General features: G+C 46.6%; 1 protein-coding gene across 1 annotated transcript in view; it reads left to right on the forward strand.

The window, feature by feature from the left end:
- Positions 1-7,775: 7,775 nt before the first annotated feature.
- Positions 7,776-21,041, forward strand: part of PTPN13 (protein tyrosine phosphatase non-receptor type 13) — a 172,869-nt gene continuing 159,603 nt past the window's right edge. The window contains exon 1 of the mRNA XM_063136332.1: positions 7,776-7,827. The gene's annotated coding sequence lies outside the window, so the exon portion shown is untranslated. The remainder of the gene's footprint in view (positions 7,828-21,041) is intronic.

The following is a 21,041-nucleotide window of genomic DNA, read 5'->3' on the forward strand; positions in this document are numbered from 1 at the left end:
CAGGAAGAGAACCCATGGTTTGTTGTTGGGTTGTGAACTCTGGGTTGTTCAAAGTTAACAACCCATAGTTAAACTGTAGTGCAAAGTTTGCATGCAATGACAACCCACAATTCAACGAACAACCCATACTCAGCTCATACTCTGGGTTGTTATTATGTGTGAACCAGGTCAATATGTTTCACAATAACGCACACCTTGCTCTCATGGAACACTAAGGCCATACATTTATGTGACATGAAGAGGCATACAAATATTCAACTTTTGCTGCTAGTCCATCAGTCTGTAAAACCTGTGACCCTCCAGATGTTGTTGGTACTACAAGTTCCCCACTCCTGTTATAAAAGATGAATCAGCTACAACAGTAGGCATGGAGACTGTGTGTGTTATAGGAAGGGGTGTGTTACTGCACCCCTGCACCTGTCTTATCGTTACCTGGGTTCTGCTTCTAGATGTGATGCTTGTATGTGATAGGATGGGAACCTAATGTTTTATGCATTGAGTGGCCTCTTGAACATTGCCAAAATGAGGAAATGCATCATCAAAAAAAGAGACAAAAGGAGACACCAAGGGCCTTGCTAGACGATGCTGGATAAGCCGGCAGGGAGGCGGGGTGACGGCGCGCTAACTTTAGCGCGTGCCACCCTGCCTCCTACATGCACGGCCCGCAGGAACTCTGGAAGCCCTGCAGCGTCAGCCATTTTTTGTTGTTCTTGTTGTTAAAGGGGCCCAAAGACTCCGGAGAAGGTAAGTGGTTTTTTTTACTTAAGCCCCCCCATCCGCTCCGGATCCCCTCCCATGCCTCCTGCCCACTCTTTCCCCGCCCTCCCTCCCCGTCCCTGATCTGTACCGCCCTCCGCCATCCCTCCCCAATCTGTGCCACCCTCCCTCCCCGTCCCCGATCTGTGCCACCCTCCGCCATCCCTCCCCGATCTGTGCCACCCTCCGCCCTCCCTCCCCATCCCCGATCTGTGCTGCCCTCCGCCATCCCTCCCCGATCTGTGCCACCCTCCACCCTCCCTCCCCATCCCCGATCTGTGCCACCCTCCCTCCCCGTCCCTGATCTGTGCCACCCTCCACCATCCCCCTCTCCTGCCGGTCCGGCCTTCCCCCCCATCTCCCCCCCCGGGATCCCCCCAGCCTGATGGGCACAGCGCTCGTATGAGCGCTGTGCCCAGTCTGTGGCTTTTCCGGGCTACTCGCGAGTATCCGCAAAAAGCCACGGACCTTGCTAGACGTTCTGCAGCCCCGGCCTCAGGCTTCGCTTATGGCGCGTTAGGGGAGGCTTCAGCGCGGCCTGACCCCGGATTCCCCTGTGCGTCATCTGGACGCACAGCAGGGAAACCGGGCCTCACAGCGTGCTAAGGCCTCGTCTAGCAAGGCCCCAATTTTCATTAAACTCCCATATGCTAATGTATATGTGTAGATGCAAATTTAGAAACACTCTAATTTAAATAGAAATACAATACATCTCACCATAATGGGGAAGACCATGACAAGGAGACCAGTGTACCTGTTGCTCAGTCTATTGTTTAGGTGTTGACTGTGATGGGCAACTTCTTACGTTCTCCCTTCTTATGGTTCTTGATCTTTGAATTAGAAGTGAACCGGACAGCCCTCAAATGCAGGATTCCTTCAAACAGAGGATCGTCTTCTGTAAAACAGGACATATGGCCTCCCTATTTACACTGATCTCCCAATGTTCCCAATTTTTGAACTGCGTTCCTGTGTTCCATAAAAGCTTATAGTATCCTTTCAAAGTGGTGCATGAGATTGTGAGCAAATGTACCTTTGGGAAGAGATGGTAGCTCAGTGGTAGAGCACATGCTTTGCATGTAGAAGCTCCCAGGTTCAATCCCTGACATCTCTACATAAGGAAAGAGGACAGGGGAAATAAGAAGGATCAGAGAGCAGGTGATCCAAAGCAGGGATGGGCAGAAGGTAGATCTCTGGATGTTTTGGACTTCAGCTCTCAAACAGCCCTGCCAACATGGTTAACAGTCAGGAATGTTGGGAGTCAAAATCCAAAACTTCTGGAGATCTATGTTCTGCCCACCCCCGACCGAAAGGACTTCTCTGATTGGCATCAATGATGAAAGCCACTGTCGACCAGAGGACTGAGCTAGACAGACAAATAATCTGACACCATATAAGACCAGGGTCAGTGCTACCATTAGGCAGAGTGAAGAAGTCACTTCAGGCAGCAGATACTGGGAGGTGGCAGCAAAGTACTGAAGGAAAGACCTACATGCCATGTGGCCTGCTCTGTGCTTCCTCAGTTAGCCAGCTGCCTTCAGGAGCAGTGGAGGATGCTGTCCCATCATCAGTACTGAAGACAGATTCATCTGCCAGTCCAGTTGGCTTTTGTACATGGAATGGGAGGGGGTGCCATTTTGTCTTTCACCTCAGGCAGCAAAGGCTCTTGAGCCACCCCTGTAGAAGACAGCTTCCTGTTCCTAATTATTTACTCATTCTAGCTGCATTTCCCTTACAGAACAGAACCCTCCTCCAAACTCCCAGTATTTGTGAACCTGACCCTTACGCCCACACAACTTGTACAAAGTCCAGAGTTCTCCATAAAAGAGCATCACTGTCTTTTATATTCCTCATAGAAAATGTGATACAAATCACTCCATTCTCCAACCATCTGGTTGGCAACTCTCAGAGCTGCACGCAAAGGCCTTTGCATCCCTATGCACAAAGCTCAAGCTTCTGGGTGGAGACTTTTCTACCCTTTTGTACATTTGGGATCCAATCCAGAAGGCAATCTTCAGATACTCCTTACTGGTTTTGGGACAGATGCTTTAAACGTTGCTGTGAAAGGATTCTGGCAGTTCACTTTCCTAAGAGCGCTTGCAATGGGTGGGAGTACTTTCCAAGATGTTAACTCAAGTTTATACTCTGTGAGCCTCTTCCAGAGGGAGCATTTTGCCAGCAAACACTGCAGGGAAAGCACTGAAGACTATAATCATTTACTCACTCTCCTGTTCTACCATGCTCCCATAAAACACAGTTTCCAGATGGGTAGCTGTGTTATTATTCAAGAGATCTTCAAGAGATTCAACTCTATTTCCTGTGGTTTGAATACACACAAAGCAGGTGTGTATTTTAATCACACTGCTTAACTTAATCAGCACCCCCCTGCAATAATATCTGTGTAATCATCCAACAACATTTTGTGAGCGGCAACTACTAAAGGGAATTATCACTGCCTGTACTTTTTGCATTTCAACACAGTTTACAACCCTGCCCCTCCTCAGCATGTGTATGTAAATCTAACAATTTGAGGTTAACACTAAATGCATCTGATGAAGTGGATAGTGGCTTAATCTACACCAAGCAGGATATTGCACTATGAAAGTGGTATATAAAAGGCAGGAGCCACACCGAGCAGGATATAGCAGTATGAAAGCAGTATATGGTATGTGTCAATGGGCCCCAACAGTGGTCAGTGCACTTCAATACCACTATAAAGCAGTAGTGTGGCTCCTGCCTTTTATATACTGCTTTCATAGTGCTATATCCTGCTTGGTGTAAATTAGGCCAGTGTCTGCGAAAGTTTATGCCAGAATAAATGTATTAGTCTTTAAGGTGCCACAAAATTGAGTATTGGGATTGTCGCTCTAAATTTCTGTATTTAATTTCCCTCTGACCAAACTGTTTGTAATCCTGCCCACCTTCTAAAAATGCTTACTGTATGTATATATAAGAAACTCTTGGTAATACTCCATGCATCTGATGAAGTGCAGCACCATGTACATTGATGGTGCTATATAAATAAATAAATAAATAAATAAATAATAATAATAATAATAATAATGGCCCCGTTCAGAAGATATCTTAAACCATGGTTTTAACCATGGCGGTTAAGCCAGAAAGCCGGGCTGTGTTCAGAAAACACCTTAAACCAGGGCTTTAAGTATGGTGAATAAAGCAAAATGCCTTATTCACTGTGGTTAAAGCCGTGGTTTAAGGTGTCTTCTGAACACGGCCTGGCTTTCTTGTTTAAACACCATGATTAAAGCCTTATTATTCACTGTGGTTAAAGCCATGGTTTAAGGTGTCTTCTGAACAGGCCCTACAACATTAAAAAAAATAGTTGTCTTTCAAATGCCACAAGACTCTCTCTCTTACACTCACATTAAAACTCTACAATATGTTTACAGTAAAATTATATACATAACTATCCACCCTAGTTTTTTAAAAAATATTTGGCATAATATTTATAATGAACGTCAAATAACCCTGTCCGCTTGGGTTTGCCACCATGGAAAAATGGTGCCTGGCATGACATAACAGCCCCCACAGGTAAATTAACCCAGTGTGGGCTGTCATGTCCTGAAAACTAGTTCAGGTACTGGGGGAGCTCTCAGGGAGGGAAATTCAAATTGACCCATCAATAGCCTTGTAGGACCTGGTTTTGCACCCTCCAGGTGATTTCTACTGTACTTCTCTTACATACACTAAATGAAGGCTGGAAGAGTGAGCTGGGAATGGAAAGAGTGGTAAAAAATAATAATTGGGGGGTGTCTAATGCAACCTTGCCAGGCTTGACCAGTTCTTTGTTCAAGGACCTTTCCAGAAAGGGAGGTAGGAATGGGGAAAGTTTAGTTCATCACAGCATGCTGCATAGTTCCTTACTGCAGACGAGGAGCAGAAGATGTAAGATAATCACTTGTCCAAAAGCTATTTAGCAAGTCTAGTTAATCTTGGTAAGCTCAATTTGGATCTGGCTTCTTTGAAAGAATTTTTTGGAAGACCAGAAATCTGTTCTGTCAATGACCAGAGGACACAGCTCTTAAACTAAGGTGGCCATTCTTGATCAAGGGAGTTTCAAAAAGATATGCCAATGCAAAATTGCTGAAGTACAATTCATCAACTCTATTTCCTTTATTTTGAATAAGGCCAAAGATTGTCAATCGCATTACATATGTTAATATATCATTGCAACGAAGTCTGTGTAATCACACCTTTATGAATGGCAGCTGTTAAGGTAATTATCACTGTACCTTCTGCATTTCAATTCCCTCTGACAACACAGTTTACACTGAAGTTTACACTTTACAGTTTACACTTCGTGCATTATTATTTATTTATTTATTATTTATTTATATAGCGCCATCAATGTACATGGTGCTGTACAGAGTAAAACAATAAAATAGCAAGACCCTGCCGCATAGGCTTACGTTCTAATAAAATCATAATAAAACAATAAGGAGGGGAAGAGAATGCACCAAACAGGCACAAGGCAGAGTAAAACTAACAGTATAAAAGTCAGAACAAAATCAAGTTTTAAAAGCTTTAGGGGGAAAAAAGTTTTTAGCTGTGCTTTAAAAGCTGCGATTGAACTTGTAGTTCTCAAATGTTCTGGAAGAGCGTTCCAGGCGTAAGGGGCAGCAGAAGAAAATGGACGAAGCCGAGCAAGAGAAGTAGAGACCCTTGGGCAGGTGAGAAACATGGCATCAGAAGAGCGAAGAGCACGAGCGGGGCAATAGTGTGAGATGAGAGAGGAAAGATAGGAAGGAGCTAGACAGTGAAAAGCTTTGTATGTCAACAGGAGAAGTTTATATTGGATTCTGAAGTGAATTGGAAGCCAATGAAGAGATTTCAGAAGTGGAGTAACATGGTCAGAGCGGCGAGCCAAGAAGATGATCTTAGCAGCAGAGTGGTGAACAGAAACCAACGAACTGATGTGAGAAGAAGGAAGGCCAGTGAGAAGAAGGTTGCAGTAGTCCAACCGAGAAATAACCAATGCATGAACAAGAGTCTTGGCAGAAGAGACAGACAAAAATGATAGAATCTTGGCAATATTATACAGGAAAAAACGTCCTCGAATGCTTATACCAGAATATTGTTTTTCGTCTCTAAGTTGCCACAACGACTGTTTTTGCTGCAACAGACTTCCTCTCTTTTACTTCAGTTACACATCTTCAGGCTTAGTTACCAAAGGATGTAGGGACTAGTAGGTTGTGCGAAAGGAAGCCCCACTGAATTCAATGGGGCTTCTGAGTTAACATCCATAGGGTTCAGTTTGTATTTATTTTTATTTTTAATGATTAGTATTTAATGGTGTGTATGGAAGAAAGTCATTGCGAGACCATCCTGGCTTCATCTGCCCGCAAGAAAAGGACCAGCTGCAGGGGGCATCACCCTAACCCCACCCCCTGCCAGAAAGAGAACAGAAGCACAATCCTATGCATGTTTACTTGGAAGTCCCACTGTGTTCAGTGAGGTTTATTCTCAGGCAACTGTGCATAGGACTGCAACCTCATAAGAACTTTGTAAGAAAAAACTAGGGTTTTTTTAGGATGTTTTAACAATGTATACTATGTTTTTCATCAGTATATAATGTATTTCATGCTTACTGCTGTTCCCCACCTCGATCAAAATAGAGTGTCAGGTAAGAAATAATTTATTATTATTATTATTTATTTATTTATTTGTTACGCCCCATAGCCGAAGCTCTCTGGGCGGGTCACAAAAATTAAAATCATGAAGAGCATAAAAACAACCAACAATCTAAAAACACAAATACAAAATACAATATAAAAAGCACAACCAGGATAAAACCACACAACAAAAATTGATACAGGATAAAATATCATTATTATTGAGGGTGAGTTGGCTGCGTTCCCTCTTTTTCATTTTATGTGGTGTTTTTTAGATTGTAAGCTTGAGATGAGTGGCTGTCTAATTATTGCAGGATTTTTGTAAACCGCTTGTGGAGCCCCCCCCCCCACTTTTTTTTGCTGAAGAACAGGCTAAAAATGTTTAATAATAATATAATACTAATGACACTTATTTTCTCAGGTTTTTAAATCCTCTTGTTTTAAAAGGGGTATTAATGCTTTTTAGATCTTTGCACTGCTGCTGACTTTTACCTTGTTTTCACCTGTGGTTTTCTTCTCTTTTAAACTCTGGCCTTTGACATTATGTCTTACGGTGTTGTTGTATTTTCTTGCACAAACCCTCCTCCTCCTCCGCCACCCCCACCCCGGGGAGAACTTCTTCTAAAGGGAGATATAGAAAGGCAATAAATAAATAAATAAATCATTAAAGTATCCTTATCAGCACTATTATTATGAAAGTCTGCAGAAGCCAATGCAAAGTATGGTGGGGGAAATGAGCTTTTCCAACTGGGTTTTGAAAATGTAAGAAACCAGGCGGCGGCGGCGGCAGCAACCACCAGGCCTTGAGGTTGGCTTAGTAACCAGAGAGCGGCTAGACCTGCCAGGGCCCCAGAACGGGGCGGGACAGCGGGAGAGACGGGATCCCAACCAGCCTGTGTCAGCAGCTTCCCTGCTCCGCCGGAGGGGCGTGAGCGAAGGAGAGGCGGGCGGGGGAGGCTGCGCGGCCGGTTACAATGGTTACAGCCCTAAAGAGGCGGCGGCGGCGGCGGCGTTAGAGACGGACGGCCGCGCGCGCAGAGATACGCACACACACAAACACACACACTCTCCCGGGAGTAGCCGGGGTTATTGCTGGGCGGGGGGCGGAAAAATAGAGGGAGAGGCAAACCCAGCTTTGCCTTGACTTTCTCCGCCGCTCAGAAGAGACTTTGCGTCTGGAGCTACCTCCTCCTCCTCCTTCTCCTCCTCGCCAAGCAAACAAACGGGGCAGGCGGGTGGAGGAGAGAAGAGATGGGGACTTCGGGGCATGCAAAGTAGCCGCCGGGAAGAGATGCTGCTGCGTCCCCGACCCCTCGGCTTCCCCTCCCTGGACTCTTCTGCAGATTGCAGCTAGTCCCGTTGTGGGGGAGGGAAAAGAGACAACCCCCCCTCCCCGTTCCCAGCACAGCAACACACCGAGGCTTTGAACTCAACGCGACTGGTAAGTGAAGTCCGTGTATGTTTCCTTGGAGGGAGCTGGAGTTGGAATCGGGGTGGGTGAGGGTTTCTTTCCCGGATCGTTTGGGATCCCTCGGATAGAAAGTGGAGGACAGAGATCAGACCGTCCCCTCTGACCCCAAATACCTCTCGCTCAGGCTCTGCATGTTCGGCTCCTGCGTGTGGCCATCTCTAATGAGGAGACGGGCTTTTGGAGACAATGAGGCATAGTTGGTTTGCGTGCTGGTCTGTTAATGGATGCCAGTGAATGAAAGTTTGAAGGGTTGCATGTCTTGGTGAATTCACACACACCCCGCCCCACACACACCTCGCCACCACACCGTGGTCTGAAGCAGTGGGGAAGGGTTGGAGCTGCTGTTTCAGATGGGGACGGTGGAGGAAGAAACTCACGACCTAGGCCATTTCTACACCTGCCTTCCCCCCCCCCCCAATCATCCCGGGATCATCCCTGTGCATCCAAATGCCACACAGGGGATCCCGGAACCAGGCAGGGACGATCCCTCCATTTTCCTGGGATAATCCTTAGGTGTAGAAAGGGCCTAGTCCTGGTTTGTTGGCTTGTTCTTACTAAAAGTTACGTGGAATTCGAAGAGAAGGTGCTATTAGGGTGTCCTCCGTTGTCCACTGCGGTGGACGTGATGCGTGATGGAGAGACACCTGTGAGACAATGCCGCCCACGGAAATAATGCTGCATAGCTCCCAAGGAAAAGGCGTAAGGGTGGCATTGTGTGGGGCGACCAAGAGCATCCCTTTCCGTGCTTATCTCCTCCACGTGGAACGTTTATTTATCATTTTTCCTTTTTGCTTTGATGTGGGTTTAAAGGTCAGGATAGGGAGACATGAATTGCGCCAGACTCTCTTTGGAGTTGGGATGGTCCTGAATAAGTTGTGAATGAAAGAGTTGTAGGCTGGAGAGAGACTTTGGTTCAGAGGTGCTTGTTGGAAGGGAGATGGGATTTTAGGGCACTTCCCTCCCCCCTCCCACAGCTCCATTTTGTGTATCTGTTTCGATCAAATGGCACGGCAGGCCTGCTTGCCCTCTTTTTCTCTCTCCCTTTCTCAAACGATTGTGGAAAATGTGGTGTCTCATCAGAAGAATGCAAGGGAGGAACGAGAATCTGATGCAAGCTGTTTGTCTGTTGTTATTATGGTTTCCCACTTCTTCCTGTCCAAAAGCCTCAGCATTGAGCGGAACGTCTGAGGTTTACAGAGCTGCAAACGTAGGAAAACATTTGGAATAAGAGTTGAGCTTGGAAAGTTAAGACGCTGAGCGGCACCCAGATGCAAAACTTTCCCCGAGAGAACCATTCCCAGTAACTCCTGTGGAACCTTCTTCCGAGGGCCTTGGCCTGCTAGCCTTCTCGGTCTTCAAATCTCTTGCCCTGCACTAATCCTCTTGAAGTCAGTTAAGATCTGGAGGGAGAGAAAAGACGATTGTGAGACAAAAGTGGGAATCCAAGGCGAAATCTCCCGGGGAAGTCATGAGAAATAGTACTGCTTTCATTTGATATTTATCTGCTTGCAATCAACACCTCCGCAAAACCACAGCATATAATCTCTCTCATATTGGTGAGTGTGTCATTCTCTCTAAATTGCATGTTTAGAACAACAAAGGCAGTGACTTCATAGAAAACCGCCAGGAACCGCTCTCTGTAGCACTCTGGTTTGTTGGGAATTATAATGAGGCAACCGGTTTTGTCTGCTGGGTGGATCCCAAACTCCCAAATCGAAGGCATCCAAAACTGTGGGCCCACAGCTGGTTGTTGACTCCTGGCGTATTTAAAACACCTTCTTTATGAAGTGAGTTTGATGTAATTCTCCCGTTCTTGAGACATGGCTTAGATTGCGGTTGCAACATGATGGGTTTTATTGGAGGGGGGAGAGAAAGAGAAAGCAACAACATGTTAAATTTCCTGCTGATGTTTTGACTTGTTTGCATCTGGAGGAATTTAGGACATGTTGAACAAAATAACAATACACTGTTTAGCCATGTAGACTTGACTGACTGAGGAGGAAGGTTCCCATTCCTGGCAGACTTCAGATAACTTTGTGCAATATGGACTTGAATTAAGCATGGCATTTGGGTGCCATGGTTGAGCTATTGCCCGCTTTCTTCTGGCATTCTGGTAGCCCCTTCTTACCTGGTCTCTGAGATTCTGAGACTTGTCAGGGGCCAATAGGGCCTCCATTACCACCCATTCACCTCACACTGTGGTCTTTGAGTTCCCAACTCAGTGTCGGCTCTGGGTTTTTGAGGGCCCTCAAAAAGATGGAATGATGAAATGGAGGAGCAGTTGTGAGTCTTCCTCCTCACCTGCATTGTCACCAGCTTCTATTTGTCTTCTTCCTCTTTCTTATCATTGCTATCCCTTGCTTGGTTGACAGCAGGCAGAGAGCCAGTGCACTATTAGGCCGTGGCATCTACTGCTTCTCCTTCTTACCACCACCGTTGTCTGGGCCAGAGTGAGAGGCAGGTGAACAAGCAGCTTGCATGTAAAACACTGGTGGGGAACTGCCAGCCCCACAGGTTAGATGCGTCCCACGATTCCTTTGGATCGGTCCCATAGGGATATGGAAGCTTCGTTCCTGGGGATGCCGGGCGTGCTCTTTGCCCCTTTAGAAAATGGTTAGATGTGTGCTCTTGCACAGGAATCAAACTACACACAAGCCTTATTCAGGTGCTATCACAACGTGCCAAATATAACATGTGAGCAGGAATGGGTCCTCACTGCGTAGCCTAATCCCTGACATCACATGCGCCATGTAACTCTCCCCCTAGGTGTCCACACGGAGGGCTTCCATGTGATTTGGAACCCTGAGATAAAGAAACAAGTTTTTTTTAAAAAAAAAAAGTCTTAAAATGGCCTGGGATTTGCTAGGGAAAGAGGCCCCAGAATACCGAAGTGCCATTAAAAAAAAGAAGAAGATGTGCACATAGTCTAAGGCAGTCTTTCCCAACCCAAATATCATCCAGATGTTTTGCACTACAACTCTCAGCATTCCTGAACAGTAGCTGTGCTAGCTGGGGCTGATGGGAGTTGAAGTCCAAAACATCTGAAGGGCGCCAGGTTAGGGAATGCTACTCTAAGGAGTGCATGTCCTCCAAACTGTTGGGAAAACAACAGCAATTAAGTTAACATGAATGGTGCACAAAATAATGCAGGTGGTTGGGTGGCCGCTCAAGTTGTTCGTCCGGAGTTGTGATGATCAACAATATTCATTATCAGGCAAGGTGACTGTATCAGGTTTGGGCCCCACCTGGGATCCCAGCCTCGCCCTCTGGGGTTCCCCCTTTCTTTGCCACACCCACTTTCCCTGACTGCCAGTCAGCTTTGCACACGCTCCTCCACATTCTAAAAGTTTGCAATGACTATCCTAAGTATTAGTTACTAAGGGATTTTGGCCACATCCCTTTTGCGCCACCCACCATTGGAATGTGCCCCCCCCCCGAAAGTTTCTCTGAAATTGAATTCATCCCTCCCTTGGGCTGAAAGAGATTCCCTGCCCCTGGTCTATTTAGACATCTTGCACAATTATACTTGATGCAGCAACTAAGAGGGAGGGACCGTAGCTCAGCAATAGAGCACATGTTTTGCATTCAGGAGGTCCCAGGTCCAGTGCATCTCCTGCTAAAAAGATCATGTAGACTATGATGGGGAAGTCCTTTCTGCCTCTGACTCTGCAGAGCAGCTGTCAGTCCGAGTAGACAATATTTGGGTCGACGGATAAATAGTCAGAACTGGCATAAGCCAATGTCATAGAATTATAGAGCTGTGGAGAAGGAAGGGATCGCAAGGATCATCTAGTGCAACTGTCTGCCATGTGCTGGAAAACCAATTAAACCATCCATGAGAAGTGGCTGTCCAGCCTCTTCTTTAAAACCTCCAGAGATGGAGAACACACAACCTCCATAGGTAGACTGTTACACTGTTGTACAGATCTTACTGTCAGGAAGTTTTTTCCTTACATTTAATCAGAATCTAGGTAGTTGTAACTACTACCCATTATTTCAGGTCCTAATTTCTGTGGCAATGGAAAATAGTTCTTGACCATCTTCCCTGCGGTACCCTTTTATGTACCTGAACACTGCTAACATGTCTCCCTCCGTCTTCTTTTCTCCAGACTGAGCATCCCAAATTCCTTCAGCCTGTCCTCAGAGGGCATGTCCTCAAGTCCCTGTATCATCTTTGTTGCCCTCCTCTGAACCTGTTCGAATCTTTAAATGTCCTTCTGGAAATGTGGTGCTCAGAATCGTACAAAATCCTCTGTTCCTTCCTATGTGCTGTGATCTCAGCAGTTATGAAGTATCTATGGAAAGGATTACCCACACACTCCTTTCCTTTCCTTTTCCTTTTCTGGAAGAATGATGGAACTTTTTAGAGTTCTGAAAACCCCTCCCCACTACAACCTGCCAATGGCATCCCAGTTCGCAGACTATAGGTTCTGTGAAACTGATGTGGGTTTCCTGTACAAAATGCTTATAGTACAGTAGTGACTGTTCCAAACCCATATTTCCAAAGCTAATGAGACAGCGGCCATGGCTCATCGATGGAGTACCTGCTTTGCTCAAGGCAGGGTATGGTCAGATGGGAATGGAGAACTAAGGTACACAAGAGGATACTCTGCCAGAGCCTCTGTTACTCTGGGGAAATTGACAGTAGAGAAAGTTGGCATTGGTACGTAATGGAGACATTATGAGCTGGGCTGAAACTGGGAGAAAGGTTTAGCTTGGCTCGTAACGGGTCTGGGAAGAGATTAAAGAGCCTTTAGTCTGTATCCAAGAGAGAACAGAAAGGACACAATAAGGAAATTGGGCTGTGGTGGGGAGATGGGTTGGAATACAAAATCCCCCAGTTTAGGAATCCCAGAGCCTTTGTATTCTGAGCAAAATCCCTCTCCAAGTTTCAATTCAGCTCATAATGTCTCAATTTATTTATTTAAAACATTTCTTGGCCGCCTTTCAGGGCAGAGGCCCTCACAAGGCAGCTTAATACAATAAAATACATACAATATTTTTTTTAAAAAACCAATAAAATATTAAAAGCAATAAAAACATGTTTAACAATAAAATAGCAATTAAAACAATAAAACCAGCAGGAACAACAATATTTATTTATTTATTTATTACATTTTTATACCGCCCAATAGCCAAAGCTCTCTGCTTCGGCTATTGTTATCAATATCAGCGATAACAGTATACATCATGGGAAGGCCATGGTAAAATAAAATGTTTTTAAGGCCTTCTTGAAAGCCTGCAAGGATGGTGCTTGGTGGACCTCTGATGGAAGTTTATTCCAGAGGTTTGGGGCCACCACAGAGAAGGCCCTCTCCCATGTGGATACCCACCTAATTGCTCTCACAGGTGGCAAATGAGAAGGGCCTCTCTTTGTGATCTTAAAGTGCAGGCAGGCTGATATGGATGAAGGCAGTCCTTCAAGTAACTTGGTCCCAAACCATTTAGGGCTTTCAAGATCAAAACCAGCAGTTTGAATTGGGCTCAGAAACACACCGGTAACTAATGCAGCTGACCCAACATAGGCTTCCTATGATCAAATTGCCTCACCTCTACCAGTACTCAAGCAGCCGCATTCTGCACCAGTTAATGTTTCTGAACTGTCTTCAAAGGCAGCCCCACGTACAATGCATTAGAGTACTCTAGCCTGGATGTTACTAGTCCGTGGATAACTGAGGCAAGGTCATCCTCTCCAGATAGGGCTGCAGCTGGTGTACCATGCACTCCTGGACACTGCAGCCACCTGGGCTTCTGCAGTTAGCTCAGAGTCCAGGAGGACTTCCAAACATACTTGGTCTTTTAGGGGGAGTGCAACCCCATATAATACTAGTTGTAAACCTGGTTTCCCAACCCATAGTCTTGTCTGGATTAAGTTTCAGCTTGTTCACCTTCATCCATCAGAAAATGGATGAAGCAAACACTCCAAACACTGGTTCAAGAGTTCCACAGCCTCCGTGGGATATGCAGCTGGAAAAGAGAGGTTTATATCAGGTCAGAGTATTTGTCCATCTAGCTCAGTATTGTCTGCTCTGGCTGGCAGTTGATCCTTGGGGTCTCATCACCTCCCACCTGGAGATGGTGGAGATTGAGCATGCAAAGCACATGTCTACCAGTGAGCAATGGTTCTTCCCCTACTTTGCTTGGGAGAATTGGCAGGCATGGAGGTGGTTAAGTGCCCCTTTTGTCTCCTATATGTTAACATGCATTTGGCACCATGGTGTACAATTTGGCCCTGTGATATAATCTAGCCTAATCGACATCTTGGGCCCTTTGCTCACAAATTAATGCACATATTGAGAACATCCCAATTTCAGTCCCTGTGCTGCAGGTTGCTTTACTTAAGTGATGTTGGTAGAAAGATGGGATTGTACTTGTCTATCCACTTGGTTCAAAGTATGGATTAGAACAGAACAGAAAGCCCCCCGGGGAATTTACCCCACACAATTCGAACCGGGAAATGAGCAGACAAATATTACATTTACGGGCAATCCTGTGTATGACTGGGGAAATGCTGGGAAGTGTTGGACTTTTTTCTGTCTAAATATGCATGGGATTGTGCCCTTAAAGTCTAGAAATCTTTTCAGGCAGTTGTCATGGCTGGCTGGGGAATGCCAGGAATTGTAGGACTGGGCCCTTAAGGCAGTTGTCATTTACTTCTATTGTTTAATATATTATGCTTTGGTTTGTGGCTTGAATCTGCCTTTTTCGATACCAGCTGTCATCTAATCACAATGTTTGCATAGCGCCAAAGTTAGTGTAATTCATTTTTCTTTGTTTTTTCCCTGCAAGAGAGCAGGGCAAATAACTATGAAGTTTTTTGTTCGTTTCCCCCCCCCCCCCGGTTTTTTGGTTTATAAGGATTACCTTTTCTGTGAACAACCTTGATAGGTTTTTTTTTAGCAAATAAGGTGGTATGTAGATGATGGTGATGATGATGAAATAGTGATCATGGAGGTAGTGTGAGAATGAACCAGTTGTAAAATAAAGAAGTCGCAATATTTGTCTTGCAGTAATTCTCATCTTCTCTGGTATTAGTTAACAGAGTAGAGACGAATGTGTCGAACAGGCCTTGACATGGATATCACACACCCCTGTGTTTATAGACTGCTTTCAATCCTGTATTTGGAAGAAATGTTGGAACTCAAGACAGTGAACTTACAACTTTACATGAGCTTGTTCAGTTTTTCAGCTTCCATTTGACTCTTTCTTTCTTTCTCTTCTTTTTACTGAGATTTAATGTGATGTCCAGGGATGTGTTATGGCAACAGCTTTCAGATTGCTAAGAACATAAGAAGACACATGCTGGATCAGACAAAAGTCCATCTAGTCCAGCATTCTGTTCACATAGTGGTCAACCAGCTGTTGACCAGGGACCCACAAGTAGGACACGAGTGCAATAGCACTCTCCCACCCATGTTCCCCAGCAGCTGGCATACAGATGCATGCCGACCCTGATAGTGGAGGTAAAATATAGCCATCAGGACCAGTAGCCACTGATAGCTTTATCCTCCATGTTGCAGCAAACACTCCAAAGAGTCTGGTGCAACTTGAAGACTAACAGTGTATTATGGCATAAACTTTTGTCCATCTGTGGTGCATCTGTCCTAGCTTACAGATAGCTCCCTACTCTAAAATGGCTACTCACCAGCAACAACAGGCCACATAACAGAGACACAAACACAGGGACTAAACCCTGCAACAAATCCATATGACAACTCTGTCTTCGCATCTTCTCAGGCAACATTGCTACAGGTTCTAACAACATCCAGGGTTCTTTCTCCTGTTTATCTTCCAATGAGACATATGCTATCATCTGCCGGCAATGCCCTTCTGCTTTCTGTGTATGCAAAAGAGTAAATGGAGACAAGTATGACATCAGAAATGGAAACAAATGGCAGAAAAATTCAGTCTCCTGGGATACTTCATTACTGGCCTGAATGTTGCCATAATTCTGGGATCTCCAACATGGTGCCTGTAGAATCAGTGTGCATATGGACACCTCTCTTGGTGCCTACTAAGCTCCCTGGACTGTCTGATTTTAATTTTATTAAGATTTTAAAGCTATTTTTTTAAATTTTAAGTGGGAGGAATTTTAATAGAATTGCTGCCTTCCAGCACCATCTGTTTTTGGGTTCCAAAGACTGGTTTTATGTTTTGGAGCTCAGATCGCATCCCAGCCTTTTAGTTAGGTTAAGAACATAAGAAGTGCCATGCTGGATCAGACCAAGGGTCCATCTAGTCCACCACTCTGTTCACATAGTGGCCGACCAGCTGTTGACCAGGAACCCACAAGAGGGACACAGTGCAACAGCACCCTCCCACCCGTGTTCCCCAGCAACTGGTGTATACAAGCTTACTGCCTCTGGTACTGGAGGTAGCACATAGCCATCAGGGCTAGTAGCTAGGGATGTGTAGCACCCTCCCCCTTACCTGGCTCTGCCACCGTCGCCGCCTAGTCTTCCTGTTTGAGTCCTCGGGCTCAGTTGAAGCAGCCGCGGGACCGCGGACGGATGCAGGTAAAAAAAACCTCCCCCTTACCTGGCTCTGATGCCGTCGCCGCATGGGTGGCAGCGACAGCGGCAGGGCCAAGTAAACCCCCCTTAACTTTTTTGCGGATCCGTTCCTGCTTCTCCGGTCCAAGGAGAAGCGGAGCACATCCCTACTAGTAGCCATTGATTCTTGGGCAAGTAGGTTACTTATCTCTTAGGGCGTTACTAGACAAGGCTGTAGCGCGCGTTACCTTCCGCAGTCGTGTCGAGGCTTCCAGATGACGTTCACGAGGATCCGTCGTTATCCTGTGGTGAAGCCTCTTTATCCCGTCTTTAAAAAAGTGAGTTCTAGTCCGCCTTTTCCTGCCGGCCCGCACTAATTCGGAGTAGGTGTGGGAGGATGTAAGGTCACTGCGGTCAGCAGTGGGCAGGAAAAGGCGTGCTAAGGGGAGTGGCCAGCAGCTTCGGTGAAGCCGCCTCTGCCATTTGCGCCCAGTCTGCCAGCTGGGGCAGCGGAGCTGAGCGGCTTTTTTTTTTATTCCCACAGTGACAGTTTGCGCAGGAACGGAGGACCGGAAAAGTGGCTGGTGTGCTGGTGGGGGTGGGTGGGGGATGGGTGGGGGATGTGCACCTGTTTTTTCTATTTCAACCTCTGCGGGGGTCACTTTTCGGAAAGGCGGGCATCCCACAGTCATGGGAAGTTGGTGACTCCTCGTTGTGGGCAGGCACAGCGGCCGCATAATGGCGGTGCTGTACGCTGTGCCGAAGATGTAAAGGCCAGCGGGGACTGAGGGGGATGTGCAGGCATGAAGGGCTGTGTGCCTGTTTGGTGTGGGTACTCGGCTGGAAGAGGGCAGAGCTGTTTGTGGGCTGCTGCCATGCTTACGCCCAGATGTGGGTTGGGTCCGTGGGATGGGGGTGTTAGACAAGTTCTTAGCCCTCGAGGACGAGATCGCATCGCAACCACGAGATCGTGGTTGTGCTAACAGGGGGGAGGGCACAGAGGCGGTCATCGCCACCGACACTTCAGAGGCATGATGGGAGATGTAGGCACAGAGTGCCCATGCAGACGACTGACCTCGGGTCATATTACACCCGCCACGACCCCCATCAGGAAGTGACCGCATCAATGTTGACCCTCAGCACCGGCACTCGCTGGCCGCGCCCCCTGTGAGCCATCCACCAATGGCAACTGGCTCCCCTCCGCCCAGCCTGAGGGGGCTGGTACGCAGCAGCAGCACTTCAGCTGCCACTGCCACTGCCACTGACGGCGGCATTGCTGACGGCTGCGCAAGCGATCTGCGCTGTTTGCGGTCTTTCGGACTTGCGCAAACCGTGCGGCGAGCGGAAAAAAAGCCATGGAAATCAGGCCGGTGTGGCTGCGCAACTGTGCTTGCGCCGGCAGCAGCACAACCGGCTCAAACTTCCACCACAAATCGAAGGAAGGTGTGGATCATGAGGCGTCACGGCTGAACGGGAAAATTCGCTTTCACCGCTCCTCAACGATGGAACACCCGGTAGGTCTAGCAAAGCCCTTAGTCTTACCAGTTTCCCACAATGGCAGCCATTTTTTAATACGCACCCCCCATGGCAGCCCTCCCTTTTGATTACAACTGCTTTAACAGTTTCTTGTATGGTATTGAGCAGCCCACATTATCTTTCATGCTTCACCATTAGATATGGTAGCTATTGCTGGTAGGAGTTGCAACCCAAAACTTAGAATCATAGAATCATAAAATAGTAGAGTTGGAAGGGGCCTATAAGGCCATGGAGTCATGGAGTCCAACCTCCTGCTCAATGCAGGAATCCACCTTAAAGCATCCCTGACAGATGGTTGTCCAGCTGCATCTTGAATGCCTCTAGTGTGGGAGAGCCCACAACCTCCCTAGGTAACTGATTCCATTGTCGTACTGCTCTAACAGTCAGGAAGCTTTTCCTGATGTCCATGGCTGAACGTTCCCAGTTCAATGCCACAGGGTGAAGATCCGAACAGGTCCTGTCTGTTAAAAGAAAACCCAAACTTGTCCACTTAGGAATAAGTCCCTTGGCAAAATACCACATGTGTCTTATTCTTAATAATTAAAAAAAAGTGTAATTTTGATAAGTTGTAAAGGGTCAAAATCAAATATGTTTCTTTGGGTGAGATACGTCTGAATGATGAGTGTTGGGAAATAACCTGGATCTGGCCTTGAATCACTAATGACGTGGTCTTTGAAAGTTGAATCATGATGTAGTTGTTTCGTACCTGTTTCCGGGAGAGACAGAAAGAATGAGAGAAATAAAAGCATGTCTGAACGTGTCTGCCGTTTGTCAAAAGCTGTCCAGTATTGAAAGACAACCTGGGTGGTTAGCCTGCCTGTGTACAAATTACAGGTGAACTGATGATATGCTGTAAACTGGAAATAGATGCAACAGTTTTAATAGAATACACACCTGTTTCTTGTTAAGTCTCTTTCCCAGCTCCATTAAAAGGGTGGATTGGCTACAGAGGACAATGAGATGCATTGATGTGGTCTTATCTAGCACCAAAGTTCTGGGATTTGAGTAAATCGTAACTCGCTTCTCTTGATCAAGAGAAAAGAATTTCTAAACCAGAGGTAGACAACCTGGTGGTCTCCAGATGTTTTGGACGACAACTCCCTGAGCATTAGCCATGCTGCTTGGGAATTATGGGAATTGTAGCCCAAAGCATTTAGAGGACCTGCTTTGAGAGCTCCTGCTAAGTGAGGTATGGGGGGATTCCACACATCGTACTGAGGGTGCTTCCATGCGCCCCCAGCGCGCCCCCAAAGTGATCATGTAACTTGCCTGTTCGAAGAGACGAGGAAGAGGCATCCTTGCCGCTGCCGCCACCCACCTACCTCCTCGCCGGACGGGTCAGAGAGCTCAGCCGAAGAAGGCGGGGTGGACCCCGCCTTCTTCGGCCGAGCTCTCCGACCCGTCCGGCGAGGAGGTAGGTGGGTGGCGGCGGCGGCAAGGACGCCTCTTCCTCGTCTCTTCCAGGCAAGCTACACGATCGCTTTGGGGGCGCACTGGGGGCGCATGGAAGCGCCCTCAGTACGACGTGTGGAATCCCCCCGGTGGACGGTTGTGAGTAAAAGAGTCTTTTCAGTGGTGGCACCCAAAGAGATCTGCCCGGTACTGAAGTAGTTTGTTATCTTTGATCTTATTTGGTATTTTAATGCTGTGTTTTGTTTTGTTATATTGTTGTTTGTTCTGCGAGCTGCCCAGAGAACTTCTTGTTACAGGACTGCCCAAAGAACTCTGAGAATTGATGAGTGTTCTCCTTTCACTAGTCTTCTCTGCTGCTATTTCTCTTTCTTCTCCCAGCACAACTTGATCACTATGGAAATGGATAGGGAGAAATAGACAGCAGGGAAAGCTGGGATTAGCACTGGGCTGCCATTACAAAGATAGGAAGCTGCCTCAGAAAGTTGGTCTATCTAACTCAGTATTGTCAACACTTTCTAGCAACAGTTCTCTAGGTTTTCAGTGGGAATTTTCCCAGCCCTACCTGGAAATGCTGAGGATCGAACCCGAGACCTTCCGTATGCAAAGTAAGTAAACTACCAACTGAACCACACTGAGATGTTATGAGCTGAGTTGAAAACTGGAGAGAGATTTTGCTGGGCATATAATGGCTCTGGAATTCCTGAACTTGGGGGGGCTTTGTATTCCAACCTTTCCTCCACACACCCCAATTTCAAAACTGTGCCATCATCACACCTTATTATGTCCTCTCTGAGATACAGACTAGAGACTCCTTAATCCCTTCCCAGACCCGTTACGAGCCAAGCCAAACCTAACCTTTCTCCAAGTTTCAGCCCGGCTCATAATGTCCCCATGCCAGCCCTGTACCAGTGCCAACTTTCTCTGCTGCCAGTTTCCCCTGAGCAACAGAAGCTCTGGCAAAGTAGCCACCTGTGCACCTTAGTTGTGCATTCTCATATTTAACCATACCCTGCTTTGAGTGTATGTGTGTGTAAAGTGCCCCATCGCATGTGTCCTAGAGTGAGCAACTGAAGTGTATAAAAAAAACTGGAGAGCTCTACTAAACCCTTTGTCGTTCCCACGGGGAATGAGCGTGGAAGAACCCTTACCTGTCTACACTTGCAACAGAATGAGGTAGGGTAATAATAATAATAATAATAATAATAATAATAATAATAATAATAATAATAGTTACCCGCCTCTCCCTCCAGATCGAGGCCACTTCAGATTGCAGGTGGGGGATCGTTTCTTTGGAATGCTCCCCTAGGCTAAAAGCCCCCTACAAGCAGAAAACTGGAACAACAGCCAAAGGATGAAGAACTCTTGCCATGTGCGTTTCCTAACTGCAGGGAGTTCTTTACATGGAGGAGCATTCCAAAAACCCAAATCCACCACCTACGCCCTGAAGTGGGGCAGCCCATCTCATTCCCCTGCAAGCGTAGTCCAGCGCTGTATCTCATCTTGTGTGGGAGGAGGCAGCCGGGGTGCACAGTGGGAGTGGGGAGATATTTTGGATTGGGGGTGTTATCAAGTGCCATATTGACCCTCAGTTGCCTATCATAGTACAGCCTTCCCCAATCTGTTGCACTCCAGATGTGTTGGATTGCAACTTCCATCTTTCTCAGCCAGCTGGGTGGGGATGATGGGAGTTGTGGTTCAATATGTTCCGAGGGCACTAGGTTAGAGAATGCTACCTTATTATAT

Source organism: Elgaria multicarinata, chromosome 10 (genome assembly GCF_023053635.1).
Source record: "Elgaria multicarinata webbii isolate HBS135686 ecotype San Diego chromosome 10, rElgMul1.1.pri, whole genome shotgun sequence".
In the NCBI taxonomy this organism is placed as follows: domain Eukaryota; kingdom Metazoa; phylum Chordata; class Lepidosauria; order Squamata; family Anguidae; genus Elgaria; species Elgaria multicarinata.